General features: G+C 40.1%; 1 long non-coding RNA gene across 1 annotated transcript in view; it reads right to left on the reverse strand.

Moving 5' to 3' along the window:
• Positions 1–7,281: 7,281 nt before the first annotated feature.
• The window catches only part of LOC123459236, a 44,461-nt gene continuing 32,908 nt past the window's right edge, over positions 7,282–18,834 (reverse strand). The window contains exon 3 of the long non-coding RNA XR_006636120.1: positions 7,282–7,448. This is a non-coding gene — a long non-coding RNA (uncharacterized LOC123459236). The remainder of the gene's footprint in view (positions 7,449–18,834) is intronic.

Raw genomic sequence — 18,834 nt, forward strand, 5'->3', positions numbered from 1 at the left:
GCTAGAGTATGCGTCATAGAGAGTAATTATATCTCAAGTGAAGAAGGAAAAAGAGAGAGAGAGAGGCTGTCAGTTCACAGTTGCCTTTGAGACATGACCCAATTACCTAAATACCTCACACATACTAATGGTGGCTCCCAATGTCACCACCCTGAGAATCAAATTTTTAGTTTAGAGGGAGGGGGCATTAACACTCTAACTACCATGATAAAAACCTCCATTTTTTCCAGATCTTCATCAAAACTTGCTATTTTTCCTTTAAAAAAAAAAACCACTCAATCCTACTGGGCATACTGTGATATTCAACTCAACATAGCTTTGATTTGCATTTGCCTTATAGGTATGTTGAACTGCTTTTCATGTTTTTGTGGACTACTTCTTTGTGTTCTTTGGTTTGTCATGTTCAGTTGACATATCTGTCATTTTGGTATTGAGATATAAAAGTTCCAAGTACTAAGTCATTGTCAAGTATATGACCTGTAAAGATGTTTGCTCATTTTCGGTATTTTTCACTTCATGGATTTTGACCTTCCACTACATGAAAACTGTAAATTATGAAGTCAACTGCTTTTATTTCTGCCTTTCTAGGTTTGCTTTAGGTAACATATACCAAAAAAAGACCTAATCCACAATAATGCATATTTATGCTTATTTTTTCTAAGAGTTACATAGTTGTACTTCTCAAGATCAATTCTAATGTGTTAGGATTCATTTGGATGCATGGTTGAAGTAACTGTCCCATCTTTTGCATGTAGATCTCCAGCTTTCCTAGGAACATTTGCTGAAATGCCTGTTCTTTCCTCCATACAATTACTTGGCAACTAAACCAGAAATACATTGACCACAGACTTATGGCTTGTTTCTCAACTATATTCCATTCATCTCTGTGCCTATTTTTTATTTTAATTTTTATGTATTGATTTATTAGAGAAAGAGATAATGAGCATACCAGGGCATCTTGCCACTGCAAACAAACTTCAAACATATGTACCACCATGTGCATCTGGCTTACATGAGTACTGGGTAATCAAACCTGAGTCCTTAGGTTTCACAGGCAAGCACCTTAACCACTAATCCATCTCTACAACCCACTTTTTGTCTATTTTCAAACTAGTACCACATTGTGTTGGTTGGTATAAATATTCAGTAAGTTTTCAAATTGTTGTAAGTGGAGGGCTGTAGCTCAGTGGTAGAAAGTTTGATGTGTGAGGCAATGGATTTGATCCTGGGCACCACAAACAATAATGCTTTGAAAAAAAAAAAAAAACTAAAGATGAAATAAGGAAGCTTAAGTTTCTATGACTTTTGTTTTAGATATTCTGGTTCACTTGCATTTCAATGAGAAATTTTGGATCATTTTGCCAGTTTTTATAAAGAAAAAGGCATAATTTTATTTTATCTTTATTTATTTATTTGAGAGAAAGAGAGAGAAAGAGAGAGAGAGAGAGAGAGAGAGAGAGAGAGAGAGGGAGAGGAAGAGCACTCCATGGCCTCCAGCCTCTGCAAATGAACTCCAGACACATGTGCTACCTTGTGCATTGGGCTTATGTGTATCCTGAGAAATTGAACCTGGGTCATTTGGCTTTGCAGGCAAACACCTTAACCACTAAACAATCTCTCTAGCCCCCCAAATCAGAATTTTAGTAGAGGTTGCATTGAATCTGTGATCACATTGGAGAGTATTACATTAGGAATTATAGTCTTCCCGTCCACAATAAAAGTGGCTTATCACGGTGTTAGCTGTCTTTAACTTCTTGTAGCAATATTTTGTAGCTTTCATGGTCAAATCCTGAAACTCAGTTTATTGATTTTTCTGAAGTATTTTATTTTTTTATGCTTTTTAAATTGAACTGATTTCTTTAGTTTCATTTTCCAATTCTTCCTTGTAAATGTTTATCTATATAACTATTTCTTTTTTGTGTGTGGATCCTATACCCTGTAACTTCACTGAACTTAGGCTAAATAAGTATTTTTTGGATTCCTTAGTATTTTTATATCAAATATCATGAGCAAATGGAGATATTTTTACTTCTTCTTTTACATTCTAGATGCCTTCTCTTCCAAAGTTTTGTTTAACAGCACTGGAAAGAAGCCCTAAGAAACATTGACTAGAAGTGGCAAAAGCAAATATTCTTGTCTTACTTCTGATGCTAAGGGAAAGCTTTCAGTCTTCCCCAGTGTGCATGATGGTAGGTATAGATTTCTCAGTGATTCCCTTGGTCACTTTGAGTAAGTCCTCTACTATTTCTGACTGTGTCGTGTGCTGCCTAGGAGCCTAGGTACCCTAGCTGGCAGCTGCAACATTTGGGGACGACTGTCACTCAGACCCTCACTTCAATGCACACGCCTCTAATTTGAAGCTTTTAAATCCAGCTCCAAGACTGTCGTCAGCCATTTTACCCTCGTTCCCTTAACACTGACCACCTTGTTCCCTTTTATACTGTGAACAGAGCCAAGCAGTGTGCATTGAAACCAGCAGCCTTTGTGTTGCTTCAGAAATCTGAGGCTGACATCTCTGGGCCTTTTGTTTCTCTCCTCTCACTCCACCAGCGACCTGCCAACTCCTTTTGGCTCCCCTCGGCTCTCGTCATGTCCCATATTGATTGCTCCCCTTTTCTTTATTTGTGGGGTGCTAAGGATGGGCCATGTTATGCAGAGGCTCTGGCTTTGGGCAGCATTAGGTCAGCAGATGACCTTGGGGCACACACAAGGACACAGATATTTCACCAGGCCAAGCTGATATGACATCAGCCATTTATAAAGGAACCAATTGATTTTCTTTTCCCCAGACTGCTACTCTAAATGCCCAAGACCTTTCCTGGGATTTCAGTCTGTTTCTTTGAATGTTCTTTTCTGCTTTGTTTTCCCATCATAGACCTTGAGATCTTCAGGTACCCAGTTTACTAATTACCCCTAGTGCTGGTGCCTGATAGCAGATGGCCACCATTCTGTTAACTATGCCTCCAGGCTTAGGAATTCTGTTGCAATGACATCTAATCATCTACCTCTGACTCTTGGGCTGAAAGCAGGTTGCAGGCACCAATCTCTTCCCCTGCACTCTTACAATCTATTCTTCTAGCCTAGCACTTAAAGAATTGTTTGCTATGCCTTCAAGGTGTGTGGTACAATTGCCATGGACTCAATTCCTTCTGCAGCAACTGGTGGAGCCAGAGCCTCAAATGAAAAGAATATGACCCCAGCCAGCACAATATTGGCCAGTCAAAAGGCTAAGTGGGAAAAGTGTTGGCCAGAGACCTATGGTGGATTCAACCCTTCTCCGGTCTCTCTCAGTCCCCTGGGCCTCATCATCCACTGCCATTTAGTACAAACAAAGACTTCAGCTTTCCACAGTGAAATGAGGTAATTAGAAGGAAGCATGGTTAAGCCCTTCATGGGACAGAAAGGAAGACAGTGATATAGCATATGAGAGGCCTGAGTTTCCTGAGAACTTGGTGCAAATCTGTTGTAATATTCATCCCATGAGTGACCAGCCCTCTATTCCTCATCCGTAAAACAGAGAAAGCATTCCCTGTGTTCTTGTTTGAAGTGAAGCCAAGAGAATTAATTGTGCAATATTTCTAGAAATTTCAGTATTCCGTAGAGATAGGTACTATGTGTGCAGACAAAGGCAAGTAGATATATAGATAATCCCTTACCAATTCTTCAAGATACCAAAACTGATAGAAATGAATTATGGGTAAGGAGAAATGGTGAGCAGGGAGTTTGGGTCAATTTAGAGGTACTTTAAAGCAGTTGTGATGGGCATAGGAAAAGGAATCAATGGAGAAATATCAATAGGGATTTTACTGTAAATACTACAGTCTAACTAGTCTAACTAGTCATCAAAATGAATGTGCATCTGTAAAGTGAGCAAGTTTAAAAAGGAAACAAGATGAAATATTTTTATTCTCACAGCTAGTGAAATGAATATAGAGGGTCAGTGATGGATAAAATTGGTTCTGTCAAGGCAAGAGTATCTTACCTGATCAACAACTGCAAAAATGGTTAGGCGTGGTGGTGCACACCTTTAATTCCAGCACTCAAGAAGCAGAGTGTTGCAGTCAGGTTCCCATTGCTGGCAGAAATCACCTGATCAAGAGCAGCTTGTGGGGAGAACGGCTTATTTTGGCTTACAGACTCAAGGGGAAGCTCCACAATGACAGGGAAAAACGATGGCATGAGCAGAGGATGGACATCACCTCCTGGCCAACATCACGTGGACAACAGGAACAGGAAAGCATGCCAAATACTGAAAAGGGGACACTAGCTATGACATCCATCAGCCCGCCTCCGACAATCCACTGCCTCCAGGAGGAGTTAATTCTCAAATCTCCATCAGCTGGGAATCTAGCATTCAGGACACCTGAATTTATGGGGGACACCTGAATCAAACAACCACATAGAGGTAGGAGGGTTACCATGAGTTTGAGGCCAGCCTGAGACTCCATAGTGGATTCCAAGTTGAGCCTGAAAGAGACTCTACATCAAGGAACAAAACCAGACAAAAAATTGATATGTGTGTCATTATAATTGATACTCCTAGCACTCTGTATGATAGCCAGGGCAGGTTCTTTTTTTTATATTAAAAGATTTGTTCAAGATCACACACCATGTCCATATGCATAAGAATGTTCAACTCTAATGCCAGATCATTTCCCTTGAGTTAGATCATATCCTACTATTTTACATACCCTAATTACTAACTTCTAACTTTACCTATGTCCTTATATCTTGTCCTGCCCTTCAGAGAATCCTCTGTGTATCAGTCCCTCATCCATGACAGGCCCATGGCATGTCTGTTCCCTGTAAACAAGACCTTGCTCTTGAGTCAGCAAATTCCCCTGGGCAATACTGAATGATGATGTTTCATGTGGTCCTGGCATGTCTCCAAACCCTCTCTCCAATTGATGCTACCTGAGCTACTCACAGCCTGCAGTTCCTTGTCATTGCCTAATCAAAGGGAAACCTACCAAAGAGGGTCAAAAGAAGAGAGTAATTTGGGAGCTGCCTAAAGAAACGTACACTAAAGTTCCTAGCAGCCATGCCGTTTCCAGCCCTGGTTTGAAATAATTCACTTTCTTGCTGGGTTCACTGTTTATTTGTCCTCTATTTGTTCATTCTAGTGCTGATAAAATAACTCTCCTGGGGGATTTTTAACTTTTACTTGATTTTGCTGGGTCTTCTCTTTCATGCTGGCTCTACCTCATTATTGAACTCCTTGCACTCCCGCTCTTTCTCAGGTTGTTTATAATCTTCTCAATCAATTAATTCCCTTTTCCCCTGCTCCCAGTATGTTTGGGATCTCTGGCTCTCACACAGATGAGGGTATGTTGTGAAGGGTGCTGGTAGACATGCAAGCATATAGGTAGCCTACATTGAGAGACTGCTATCTACTTCCTTGTTGTAGGCTTCCCCTAGGGAAAAATGGCCACCCTCTTCAGTTCCTCTTCCACCTGCCCACTTTACTGTGATTCTTCCTGACCACCAGAAGACTGAGAAAGGGCATCAGTAGTCAAAATTTATGGCTCTTCCTGAATATGTGTAAATACATTGAGTCATATCAACGAGATCCCAACTCATACGACAGATTCTCGCTGCCAGCTTGGCTGTGCTCTCTGCTCTGCAGACAACAAAAGATGACAGGTTGTAAGTCTCAGCATTAGAAGAGAGCAACTGGCTTCCATTGGCAACCTTGCTTGTCAAATGGCAGCTCCAAGAAACAGGGTTTCCTGGGTCATCTCAGGACAAGCAGGGGGGCTGACAAGAAGAAGAAGGAGCAAGGAAAAGGTTGTCTTCAATTCTACAGCACTACATCAGTCCTCCTCCCCATACTCCCTTTCCAAAACTCATTCCTACCTCTCATTCCAGCTTCATTGTAAATCAGATTATAAGAACAATCTGTAAGATTGTAAGTGTAAAAATCGTAAGAACTGTAAAAGCCTTTACTGAATATGCCTCATGGGAAGGACCCTGGAATGACCACGGTGGCTACAGCAGTCACCTATTCAGTAAGTGTTTCCTTCCTGCAGATCAACCTAAAATCCAGCCAGCATGATGCCATCTGTACCCATTGAAAATAAACAACAAAAAAATAGCAAAACAACAACAACAATAAAGTGTTGCCTATCTGATTTCTTTCCAATGCAAGGTTTATTTTAAATTCAAATACAATGAGGTCATATATAGAAATTGTTAAGTATTTCAAAGAAATGCATTTTATTTAGGAATAATTTTGGATTTATAGAAAAGTTGCAAAGACAAAATGAAAAGCCCATCTACCAGTCACCTAGTTTCTAGATCAGTTTTAATACTGGGTGATTTTAGAGAAATGCTTTAAACAGTGCCAAACCAGGTTTTTGTAATTTTTCACACTTTCCTAATCTGAGTCTCTGTCTTTTCTCCTCATAGCTAGGGTCCCTACTTCTCACTCAGTGTCACAGTCCCTTTCTGCTCTAGGATTGCCTGACCAGTGTGAGAGGAATTTAAATAGACCAATGCCATATTCTGTCTGACAGCCCCAAGTTTCCCACTTTGTGGATCCTGGATTTGAACAACTACATGCTGAACATCTACATTGGAAGGCTAGTCTTTCCTCCACCAGGACACCTGAGTGAAGAGTTACACATTTATGAGGCTAGGGTGATGGCTCAGTGCATGCAGTGTGACAAGCATGAGGACTCAGATTTTCTTGCCCCATGTAAAAGGCTAAACATGGTGGCACATAACTTTGATCCCATCACTGAGGAGGCAAGGACAAGGAATCCCTGGGACTCATTGGATCATTACTCTGGCCAAATTGGTGAGCTCCAAGTTCAGGGAGAGACCCTGTATGGTAGTTTATATGACTGTCAACTTGACAAGACATAGAATCACTTATGGGGTTATCTTGATTATGTTAATTAAGGTGGGAAGACCCACCTTAACTATAGGCAGTTCCTGAGCTGTATAAAAAAGAGAAAGCTAGTCATGATAAACTCTACCTTTTCTAAGCTTTAAGCCCAAAATAAACCCTTTCCTTCCTTAAATTGCTTCTTGCCAGGCATTTTGTCCCAATAACAAGGAAATAATCAGTACACCCCACCTCAATGAATACAGTGAAGAATGAGTGAGAAAGACCCCCTGACGTCAACCTTACGCCCACCACCACACTCGTACATGCATGCCCCCACACGTGCCCACATGCACATGTACACACACACGCACACACACACACACACACACGGATTATGCACTTAAATTTTGGCTTGTGCGATATCACAGCCCTTGACCTTATTTGTGCCGGTCCTTTGTAAGGGCTTCCAGGGCCTCTGCCCAGCTCCTGCTGCCATCCAGTGTGTGCTTCTGAAGCTGTCTGTGAACTGGATTGGAAGTCTTTTCTCCACAGCCTCTTCCTCTGCACTGCCACATCAGGTCTCTCCCCAGCACTCACCACATGCTTGAAATAAGACCTGTTAATGTCAGAATTAGAATGTGTTCATTTTTGGATTCTGACTTCCATTTCATTGTAACTCTCTGTTTCCAAAGAGTGACCCAACCACCCCTCCCAATCATCGTATTTCTAGAATGACCCAGATCATCCCTCTCCACTATCACTTTCCTGGAATGGCCCAAACCACCTGTCCCATTATTACTTCCTTGAAGTGGCTCAAGCCCCAAGGCAGGGTAGACTACCCTGCAATCAAAGAGTTTCAATGCCCTAGTCTGTAAGGAAAGTGGATTCTGACATGCCTGATCAGAGCCCTTCTCTAGCTTCCCCAAATCAAGCCTGTCTCTACTGTTGAGCCAAATCTTCCCTCTCATTTCATTTCCCACTTCTTCCAAGAGTTGCCATAATTTTTTCCCAATGTCATGTTCTAGATTCCAAACTAAACCTTCTCTTGAGCTGTCTTCTGCATGTTTAGGCCCTTCTCTAGCTCTCCTATCTGCTGACACCCACCAGGCTGTTCCTGATATCAGGCAATATGCTAGCACTCCCTCCACTTTATTCAACCATGTTTCTAGAAACATTTACTGCTGGCTACTTCCTAAGACCTATTACTGAGGTCAATAGAGATGAATAATAAAACTTGCTTCAGGGCTAGAGAGATAACTTAGCAGTTAAGGCTTTGCCTGCAAAGCGAAAGGACCAAGGTTAGATTCCTCAGGACTCACGTAACCCAGATGCACAAGGGGGCGCTTGCATCTAGAGTTTGTTTGCAGTGGCTGAAGGCCCTGGCACACCTATTTTCTGCCTATCTGCTCCTCTCTCTCATTCTCTCTCTCTCATAAATAAATAAATAAGTATTGGTTTGTTTTTTTTTTAAAGTAAACTTGCTTCCAAGTGTTCATCATTGTCAGCAGCAGAATCAGCAAGAAAAGTGAGCATATCTGGGAAGAGGAGACTTGCTGTAAGGATTAGACTGTGGGGAAAGCAAAAACAAACCAATAAACAAACAATGGTCATTTCACCTCTGTAGAGGAAGCAGAGCAGATTCAGAAACAATCAGTGGGAGCATTCTGGACATGTAGTATTTGAAGTAACTGTGGGACACCCAAAGGAAGATGTTCATTATATATAGGCTATAGAAGCCTTGAATTAAAATGCAAACTAAGCTTTTGGTGTTTTCAAAATGCAGAGATAAACTGTATGGTAAAGCCTCCCAGAGATCATGGGAAAAGCACCTGTAGTAACGAGGAACAACCCTGACTCATATCAAGGAGCACTCTTCCAGCCAAGAGTATGGAAGGCATGAGGCACGAGTAGGTATTCCAGCCCTCTCTTCTCTGCATCCTGGATGACTTTCTACACTGCAATCCATCCTCCGATGCAGTAGCTGCTAGATAGCCATTCTTCTTCGCAACTAGTAGAAAAAGAGTAGGAATGCAAAATGTGACGTAGGGACTTTCATTCTGCTGCAGGTTGTAGGGGGATGATGGTAAAATCAGAGGAAAAGCTGAAGGATCTGGGCACATTCCTGATCTCTGAATATACTGCACTATCCTCCACAATGCAGGGATATGGTATTATTCAACAAATGGCAATGCAAGCCAAGTATTCTGTACTCCTAGGAAAGGGATTCCCTGAGAATCACTAAGGCAGGAGGAGTGGATCAAAATTGGTCAATGTCCATGTTCCTCAAGAATTTGGATTGCAGTGAGAACCTCCCTGTTTCAGACAGTTTCAGGTTCACTAAGATGAACTTCCAGACCAGGCACTGTTATGGAGGATTTATTGAAGCTTACAGACCCAGGGGAAGTTCCATAATGGCAGAAGAAGCTGGCCTGATTTCATAGGACCAAGCAGAGAGAAAGAAAGACAAGTCTAAAAGTCACACAGCACAGCACACTTCAGGAACTCCAGCTAGGCACACTTTGAATATCTTTACATTGAAATCTCATCCCCACCACCACACCTTAAGATCCTCCCATTGACACCACTTCGTGCCAGGTGGCTGCAGATGCAAACTACAAACTAATAAAACACTGAATATATTGGGGGCCATCTATTCAAACTACCACCTTCCTATACACACAGACCACCATTAGCAAAGGATCCACTCTAGAGTCTGTACTTGGGAACTAACAAAACAAGTAATAATGATCTACATCCAGCAGGAATAAAAGAATCAAGACAAAAATGTGTAATTGCAGTGATAGTTCCCAGAAATACAAAAGGCTCAATGATGCTTCCAAATTATTCCTTGTGTTGAATTAACTGAGTGATGATTAAAATGACTGATGGATTGTGATGAGCATTTCCTTGAAGCTCTGGAACATGGAAGAAGTAGCTAATTGTTTTCGGGATACTTGTTGGCTCCCTACTTCCAAGCTGATCTACAGAGTATGGGTCTCTCTGGGAAAGCAGAGAAAACAATGTGGTTGTCTTTGTGCTTCCTATCTGCAAACACTTATCTGAAAGCTCTTGAGTCTCCAGAAATAGGTCAGATGCTATTAACAGGTCTGACAAGCCTCTTGAACTGGAGGAAGCTCCCAGAGAAACTTGTTTGTGACAAGATCTCACTAGGAATCCTAGGTTAGTTTTAAATTCACAATCTTTCTGTCTGTACTTCCAGAATAAAGATACCACTTGTCCTAGCACAAAGAGGTAATTTTTTATACTTTTTTCATTTGTGTGTGCTTGCACATACACGTGTGTGTGTGTGTGTGTGTGTGTGTGTGTGTGTGCATGTGCCTGCAGACCAGGGTCTTTTGCTGCTGCAAACAATTGCCCATATGGCTTTATGTAGATGACTAGAGAATTGAACCCAGACCATTAGGCTTTGCAAGTATGAGCCATCTCCCCAGCTCTACAGAGAAGTATTTAAGTAACACAGTTGAGTTATTGTCTGGCTTCTGGGCATCTAAAGCCTGCAGGTAAAGACTATCCTTGCCCTGTTAATGAAGAAGTGCATCCAGGGCCTGGATCTAAATGACAAGGTATCCTGGAACAAGTTCACCTGGGGAGAAACACAGAAGGAAGCCAGGCATTGTTCTTTATGGAGGACAGGCTTTCCCCACCAATCTGCAAAGTGTGCGCATTTTGATCCTACAAAGTATCAACAATTGTATTTCCTAATGATAAGGAAAGAAGCACAATGGGGCTCACTTTTAATCCCAGTGCTTGGGAGATGAAAGCAGGAATGTCAGGATTTCAAGACCATGCTTGGCTACACAGTGAGTTCAAGGCCAATCTAGGATGCATGAGACCCTATCTCAAAAAACAAAACCACCACCGTCAAAGATAATAATAATTAATAATAATGCATGATCTTATTTGACCATTTTATTTTTCATTGAGACATTATGCCTACATATATTTATGGTATAATTTGTGTAATGATTGTAATACAATGTTTAACGATTAAACCAAGCTAATTATTATTTTCTCCTTAGTATTCCTATAAAGAATGAATATCAACTTGATCACTTTTCCAAAATATCTATTGAGCATTAATTATCAACACCTACTCTGTGATCAACAGAAGGCTGGATCTTTGCCCATATCCAGCTGTCACTTCCTGTGGAAATTGTATTTTTTTAAGGCAAGCCCAACAGACTGATCTTTTTTATGCAAGAGAGGGAGAGGGAAAGAAAGTGAGAGAGAAAGAGAGAATTTGTGTGCCAGGGCCTCTGGCCACTGTAATTGAACTCTAGACACATGTGTCACCTTGTGCATCTGGCTTACATGGGATCTGAAGAGTCGAACATGGGTCCTTAGCCTTCACAGGCAAGAGCCTTAACTACTAAGCAATCTCTCCAGCCCCTTTTTGTTTTTGTAAAAATATTCCTATTTATTTATTTGAGAGAGAAAGAGAGAGAGAGAGAGAGAGAGAGAGAGATGCAGACACAGAGAGAATAGGCACACCAGAGCCTCTAGCCACTGCAACCAAACTCCAGATGCATGTGCCACTTTTTGTATCTGGCTTGTGTAGGTACTGGAGAATAAAACCTGGGTCCTTAGGCTTCGTAAGCAAGTGCTTAACCTCAGAGCTATGTCTCCATCGTGGAACTGTATTCTTATTGTACTTATTGAACAGTGGCCATTGGACTTCAAGTAAAAGTTGGAGAAGCATTGTGAAGTTTTGTTACATTGTCTTTCTCTTTGAATTAGAAATGAAGTGTCCAAGATAGGGAGGGACTACTCTTTCTCCCTACATCCTACCTCTCTCAATGAGACCTCAGCCTCCTCATGACCAATGCAAAGAAGCCAAGAGTGAGTTGTTGTAAGTCAGTAATATATGAGGACTGCTTATCCCTGAAGAATAACCTAGTGGGATCTGTTCCTGTCAGTATGTCTGTGTGCTGAGGTAGGCAGTGAAAGGGAGCATTTTGGATCAGCTTTGAGAGCTTGTCTCAGGAACTGGCATTTTTAATGACCCTATGAGATCATTGTGTACCCAACATAGTAACTAGGTTCCCCTAAACCTGTTTGGCCTTCTTTTCTACAACTGACTATTCACAGAGATCCCAGTTCTAGGTGAACTTCACAGAATGTAATGGAAAGATATATTACTGGATTTCTGTCCAGATTCATGGAAATTCCAAACAATGTCTCAAACATTTACATTTGGATTAAGTCCAAAGCATGATTTGTCCTGAGCCCCTTGTTCCCTAGTTTTTAATCTGTATGGATCTCCAGGAAAACAGAATCCATATGTTTCTCATTTATTTATTCTTAACTCATCAAAATGTGGTTTGAATGAATCACTTGACGCTTCAAGCTCTTAAAATCACATTTTCCTTCCCAAGTAGGGAAACTGCCCTTCCCTATGGCCTGTACCTCAAAGAAAGAAATTCTGTTCACCCTTTTGGGATGTGGTGAGGCTCTAAGCACAGACTTCTCACTCTTGGCCTCATTTTAGCTCTCCGAATGTGGCCTCCATTTTCTTCATCACATTTCAGCCTGCCAAGTTAAACCACAACATCCAGCCATCCAAACAAGACATATTTCTCTCAAGAAAATGAGAAATTGGAAGCCAAACAGCTCAACATTTCCTCAGGCACCTACTCTCTCATTGACATATAATCCTTTTCTTAGCTACCTGATCAGCATCACTGTTTTTATCTTACTTTATATTTTACTTTCTGTCTTGCTTGTAGCTGATAAGAAAAGCAATTTTGGAATCTTTCTTAGTATTGGAAAATATTAAACATCTTAACAGGAATAACTGCCCCTCTCTTCCTTACTTCACCTTTTCTTTTAGTCTCTCTCCCTCAAAAACACGGATAATTCTGCAAATATAACCTGTTTCTGCTCCTTTGTAAGGCTGTGCTTGCTCTCTGGCTGCCCCCACCATACCAGAGGCTTTCTGCTGCAAAGTCCCCTCCTTCCTGGTCCCTATCCAATCACATGCCACATGCATATTTCTATGAGCATTTCCCTCCTGACATTATAGCTGTTTATGTACAGGGCAATCATCAATGGAGTTTTGTCTTATTTGAGGGCAGAATATGGTCTTCTTTTCCCTTATTGACATCTTATTGCCAGATAAGAGGCCTCCAATCACTGTTCATAGACTGTGTAAGTGCTTATGCCTATGCATAGCTAAATGACATTATATTATTCATTACCATGTCTTACTGTTTCTGTTTCTACACTAAATATATCAACATGGTATCACTATTAGTCCTACATGTTTACTTTACAGAGAAAACATATACATAAATATTCTGGGCTAGGGAAGTGGGGAACAAAGTTTTGTGTATAATACAAATGTCAGTATTAGCATTTTTTCAAATTAATCTAAAAGATACAAACAATATAGTTGTCAAAGTGAAAGCAGAGAGAAAAGGGAAGCAATTATCCAAAGAAATCAGACACTGTGGCCCAGTTGTGAGAGGTCAGCAGCCAGTTCTTAGCAGTTCCTTATGTCCACACTACTGGAAATGTTTATAACTTTCCCAAAGTTGATTGCCTCCTAGTTATTTAGACTTTGTTGCTAACCCAGTTTAAGTCTCTGAACATGTCATATTTTAGGCAACTAAACTGGGGAAATAAATGGGGCAAGCAGGTAGTTTCTGTATAACTTTTCATATATAAAAACATACATATATATGAATGTATATGCCACAAATATGAAATTTGCATATTTCATACATGGAGAATATACATGTGTAATACATGTGTGCTTTTATTTTGTATATATGTGTTCCCATATTCATTTGACTTTGGAACTAAATACATTTTCAGGTCAATTCAAATCCAACCTCCTATGTACTACATTCTCCTAAAGGAAAATTCTATACTCATATTATGTGGAAGACAAAAAATAAAAAAAAGAATTTAACACATTAACCACTCATTATTTTAATAGTGAAAAGGACTATAAAAGCTTAGTGGGTTCTGGCTTTTGTGTTTTGAGTAGCAGAAAGAGGAAATTGATTATTATATAAAGAAATGAGAAACTAAGCAAATAATTCAAACAAAATACATATATCTCTGTTTGAAACAAAGAAAGTCTCAGTTATTCCCTCTCTACCTCTCCTTGTCTGAAGTTTTGAGAGCCTCTTGTAGAATTTTTTGATTGTTTTGTTAGAACTATGGGTCAAGGAGCAATGCTGAGACCACTGGGTGTGGGGAGGGGGACAAACTTCACTGGGTGTTTTAGCATCAGAAAGTCTTGACTCATATGAAAATGTGAGCAGGAAGGGAGAACAGCAATTCTTATCTCCTAAACAGTTTTAAGTCATCAATGCCCAAAGTGAGTTGGTGAACTGGGAGTGGGTGACCTTAATAGATATAACTGTGTATGGGATCATTGTACCATGAAATTAAATTTCAAATCTGAATTGATGAACAAAAGTGCTGCCTTGATATTTTTGAACAATAGTTTTAATAGTTTGGTAACTCTTTCCATTCCATGAGAATGGATCAGAATTCGCAACTATGCAAAGAAGACCTTTTTTAAAAATCTAGTTTAGCTTGACCACAAATTAGTGAGTATACAATGTTTCTGGGATCATGCGGCTAATTATCATTGGATTGGAGTAGTCTCCCTATCTTCATAATTTTGTTCCTCAAAATAACTGTGTCCCCTTCTCCCTCTCATGCCATTGACCCACTGTCTGCAACTTTTTCTCTTGTTCAGTTGTGCCCTCTCCCCTCTTCCTCAACTCAGGTCCCTCCCTTCAGGTCCACGTACATGCCCTGAATGCCTCTTCTCTTTCATAAGAGATTGTTTTTCAAGGGATCTGAATTGCTTGCTTCACTTTTTCATCACTCATGCATTCACATGATACCAAGAAATCCAGCCATATAATCACTTAACCAAGGTGTCAAATCCTGGGGTTCACATGCTGCCTGTTCACACCTTGCTTTTTCCTGATGTTAGCCCTTGCTAACTATTCCCTTTGTCTCAGGTATCTCTTTGTCCTATTGATATATTTGAAGAGTTATTTCTTTACTTAACAATAATGCTTGTAATTTAATAGATAAAGTTGACATTCAAAAGAAAATAGAAAATAAGTACACAGCTCATTTTATGAAAAGGAAACATTTTAGAAACATGAGACATAATTGAAAACTCAGAGATGTCAGAGTCAAGTATAATTTTAATGTAAGGTCATTATGACAACAGATTACCAGTTCTAGAAGAATCCCAGTTATTTATGGTATGTTGCACATTTTAAAAATGAAGCTCATGAGTAAACATGATCACTTTTCAGTTGAAAATGAATAGATCTATATGATGTCAACTGACACAATTGTGGGTATGCCTGTTTCCAAAGCAAGCATATCTTTCTAATATCTATTAATGTTTATAACAGCCTGGGTGGATACCCAGTAAATTGTTCACCCAAGATGCTTCTAGGAAAATGAGTGAGATCTCAGGTAATCAGGTATCTCTTATGTTTGGCTTCTAGATCAGAAGTGTCTGTTGTCATTGACCACATTTACACAATTGATACTTACTCATGTGCTCTCCAGAATTCAATCCTTGGCCCTGGTTTTGCATTCTAGCCCATCCCTTTTCCACTCAGCAGTCTCATGCTTTTGTACATCTCTAACTATCACTGCTTCAGATGATTGCAGACTTACACCCTTTTCATTGACCCTTTATCTGAGCACCTGCCCCTATTTCTATGTACCTTCTTAACGTCTGCACATGTGTGGCCTCCTGTAATTTCAGAATAAGTATGAGTAAATCCCAAAGCATAACATCCATTCCCCTATACCAGCAGCTCATTCTGACTTCCCATTTAGATAAAGAACAAAACATATGGAAATATAATTCAGAAACTTCCTAGTTTTGAGCAGTGAAGAGATGCCACAGGAGAGAGGAAATATGCAGAGACTACTCTTCAGAGAATTTTAGGAGCTTCTTTGCTTCTTCTTTCCTCACTTGTTCAATAATTCACCCATTCATTTCATCTACCTCTCCAGTTTTCTGCTCTGTGTCTCATGCATTCAACTACCTAGCAAGATACAAAAATAACATTCATCTCTCCAAATGGAAATATTTAAAATTCGTAATACTGTTGATATGTTTAAGTCAGAATGTCCCCCACACTTTACCAAAGTATCACTATTTTGGAAGGCCAGAACACTCAGAAACTAAAGCGTAGCTGGTGTCGGTCATTAGGGATGAGCCTTTGGAGGTTATGCAGTTTGGCTAGGAAAAGAACACCAACAAATTTTCTACAGGCAGAGACCATAATTATTATAGAGATTAAAATCAGTAAAAAAATGTGAGCCATTAATACTGAAATAATAAGAAATTTATCTAGAGAATATTACAAAAATTACTGAGGTGGATCCAGGGTATAAAGCTAAAAATGAATGTGAAAGACTTTCCTTTAAAATGAAAGATCTGCAAGAGTATCCTGTTTGCACAAGACCACTCAATGAGTTGTTGGCCCAAATTCAGCTGTCCAGGCACTCTGGTTATTGTACACATGGTCCAAAGGGACCTGATAGTAAAATTTGATGTCATCTACATGATACTGATTTTTTGTCTATTTTTAAGTCTTTATTTTATTTATTAGATATGGACATATTTTGTATGTAAACAACACATGTTGGTACAATCATTTCCCTCCTCCCTGCCCCTTTTCTGAGGAGGTCTTCCTTGTTGGGGATGCAGGTCAACCCCATGGGGATTGTGGTCCATGCATTATGAGGGCAGCAGTCAGTTATGGGTGAGAGGCAATGTCTCTGTGCAAAATGCCCCAACTTGTGGTTCTAACAATATTTCTGCCCCCTCTTCGGCAAAATTCCCTGAGCAATGCTGGGAGCATTTTAAGTCTACTTCAGTGATGGACACTTAGGAACCTCTGGATATCTGGTTTGGTAGGTGTTGAGTGTCCTCAGTATCTTTCTCCATCACCTTTGTGCTGAAATCAGATTCACTGAGAAAGCAGCATTCCCGCTCATTTCCCCAATTCCTCTGAGGTTTCAGCTGGGGCCTGGGTGGAGTGCACTGGGTCATTTATATCCTCAGGTCCAGCTCCTGTCTGAAAGAAAGAATCAGTTTCTCTAATGGAGAATGAAGTCAACACTAGTTAAATGGAATAACCATTATTAATTTAGAGAGAAGTAGAAGGGTTTTAGACCATCTTATAGTCTAAGGTTAGTGTGAGCTTGACAAGGAAAAGCAGAATCATTATCTGGATATGATATGACTTGTTTCCCAGTTCCAGATATGGTTTTCTTTCCACTGAGCACACCTGTTAGCCAATCCAAGAGAAGTTGGTTACCCACCATGACTGTGTGCCACTATTGCACATGTGTGAGCATTAAGTCAGGTTGTTTGATTCTGAGTTACTTAGACTTTGAGTTGCTTGGACAGATGTTGGCCACTTTCCATCAGTAGCTCATGTGGCTGGTGCCTTCCAGCACTAGATGGGCTAATTATCTGAGGATTGGCTCTCCTCCAGATTCCAACCAGGTCTCTCCATGGTCTCTAACAAGTGTTTGTTGTCTTCAGCAGTAGGGTCTTCCCATTACCTCTTGTGAATAATCAAGTGCTCTGACAGAAATCTGTCTTCTTTGTTTTGGGAGATCTAGTAGGTCTCTCTGATCAACAGCTCATTGTGGATGTAGACCACATCCTGATACAGTGAATTGCAGGCCAGCACCACAGGAAAATAAAAAAGAAAAAGCCAGAGAAGAAAGAGAAATAGGAGAAAGTTGAGGTTAGGCTTCATCTCACTCTCTACAGAGCCCTTCAATTCAGGTGCTCCCTCTCAGGTCCTCTTGAGGGTTCCACCTTTTATCCTGACTTCTGGGATACAGGATTCTATGGTACCAGTTCAACATCATCTATAAGATACTGATTTTTGTTTATTTTTAGTTTTTTTTATTTATTAGATGTGGACATATTTTGTATGTAAACAACACATGTTGGTACCATCCTTTCCCTCCTCCAGTTCAATTTGGGTTCAGTTTTGTGTCCCCCCCATACTTCCTCTTCCCCCAAGCCCTACCCTCCTTATTGTTCAAGCCTCAAGATGCTAATCAATTATGTCCAGCAACTTGGGCTGATCCAGGTTAGGAACTGTAGATGAGTGAGATCATGTAACAGTTGTCTTTCAGTGATTGTGCTGAGTTTACTTAGAATGATCTGTTCCAAGTTCAAGCATTTTTCTAAAAATTTCAAGGTGTTTTTCTCTCTTACTGCTGAGTAGAATTCCATCATGTAGATATACCACATCTTGGTTATCCATTCATCCAATGATGGGAATCTGGGTTGATTCCAGTTTTTAGCAATTATGAATTGAGCAGCTATAAACATGGTTGAGCAAATATCTCTGAACTGAGATGTGGAGCTTGTAGGGTAAATGCCCAGTAAGGGAATAACAGGGTGTGTTGGTAACTCTGTATTCATTCTTTTCAGGGGGCTCCTTATTGGTTTCCACAGTGGTTATGCATTCCCACCAACAGTGAATAAGTTCCTATATCTCCACAGCCTCATCAATTTGATCAAGTCTTCATTAAGCTTAATCAACCATTTGTTGAGGTCTTCCATTTCTGGACTTACCTTAAAATTTATTCATATCTCTTTGTAGTTCTAACATTTTCTTCCATAAAGTTAAGCCAACTGTCAAAATCTGAACACTCTAGGAGACAATTCTGTTCAATTTTATTGATATGATTGTTGGGTCTTTGATAGTTTGCTTCAAGTTCAACAATGTGTTGTTTTGTTTTATAATCAAGGTCTCATTGGTTGTTGTGTTTTCATTTTGGGCATGAATTTCTGTTGATGTCTCTATGATTTTGTTGGAGCCTTTCATAGTAAAACTAGGCATCTTTGGAGGAGATCTCTCTGTTTTCTGACTTTTGGTGTCTTTTTTTGTGTTGTTATCTACACATTTTAGAAGACTATTATTATTATTATTATTATTATTATTGAGGAG

Source organism: Jaculus jaculus, chromosome 3 (assembly GCF_020740685.1).
Source record: "Jaculus jaculus isolate mJacJac1 chromosome 3, mJacJac1.mat.Y.cur, whole genome shotgun sequence".
In the NCBI taxonomy this organism is placed as follows: domain Eukaryota; kingdom Metazoa; phylum Chordata; class Mammalia; order Rodentia; family Dipodidae; genus Jaculus; species Jaculus jaculus.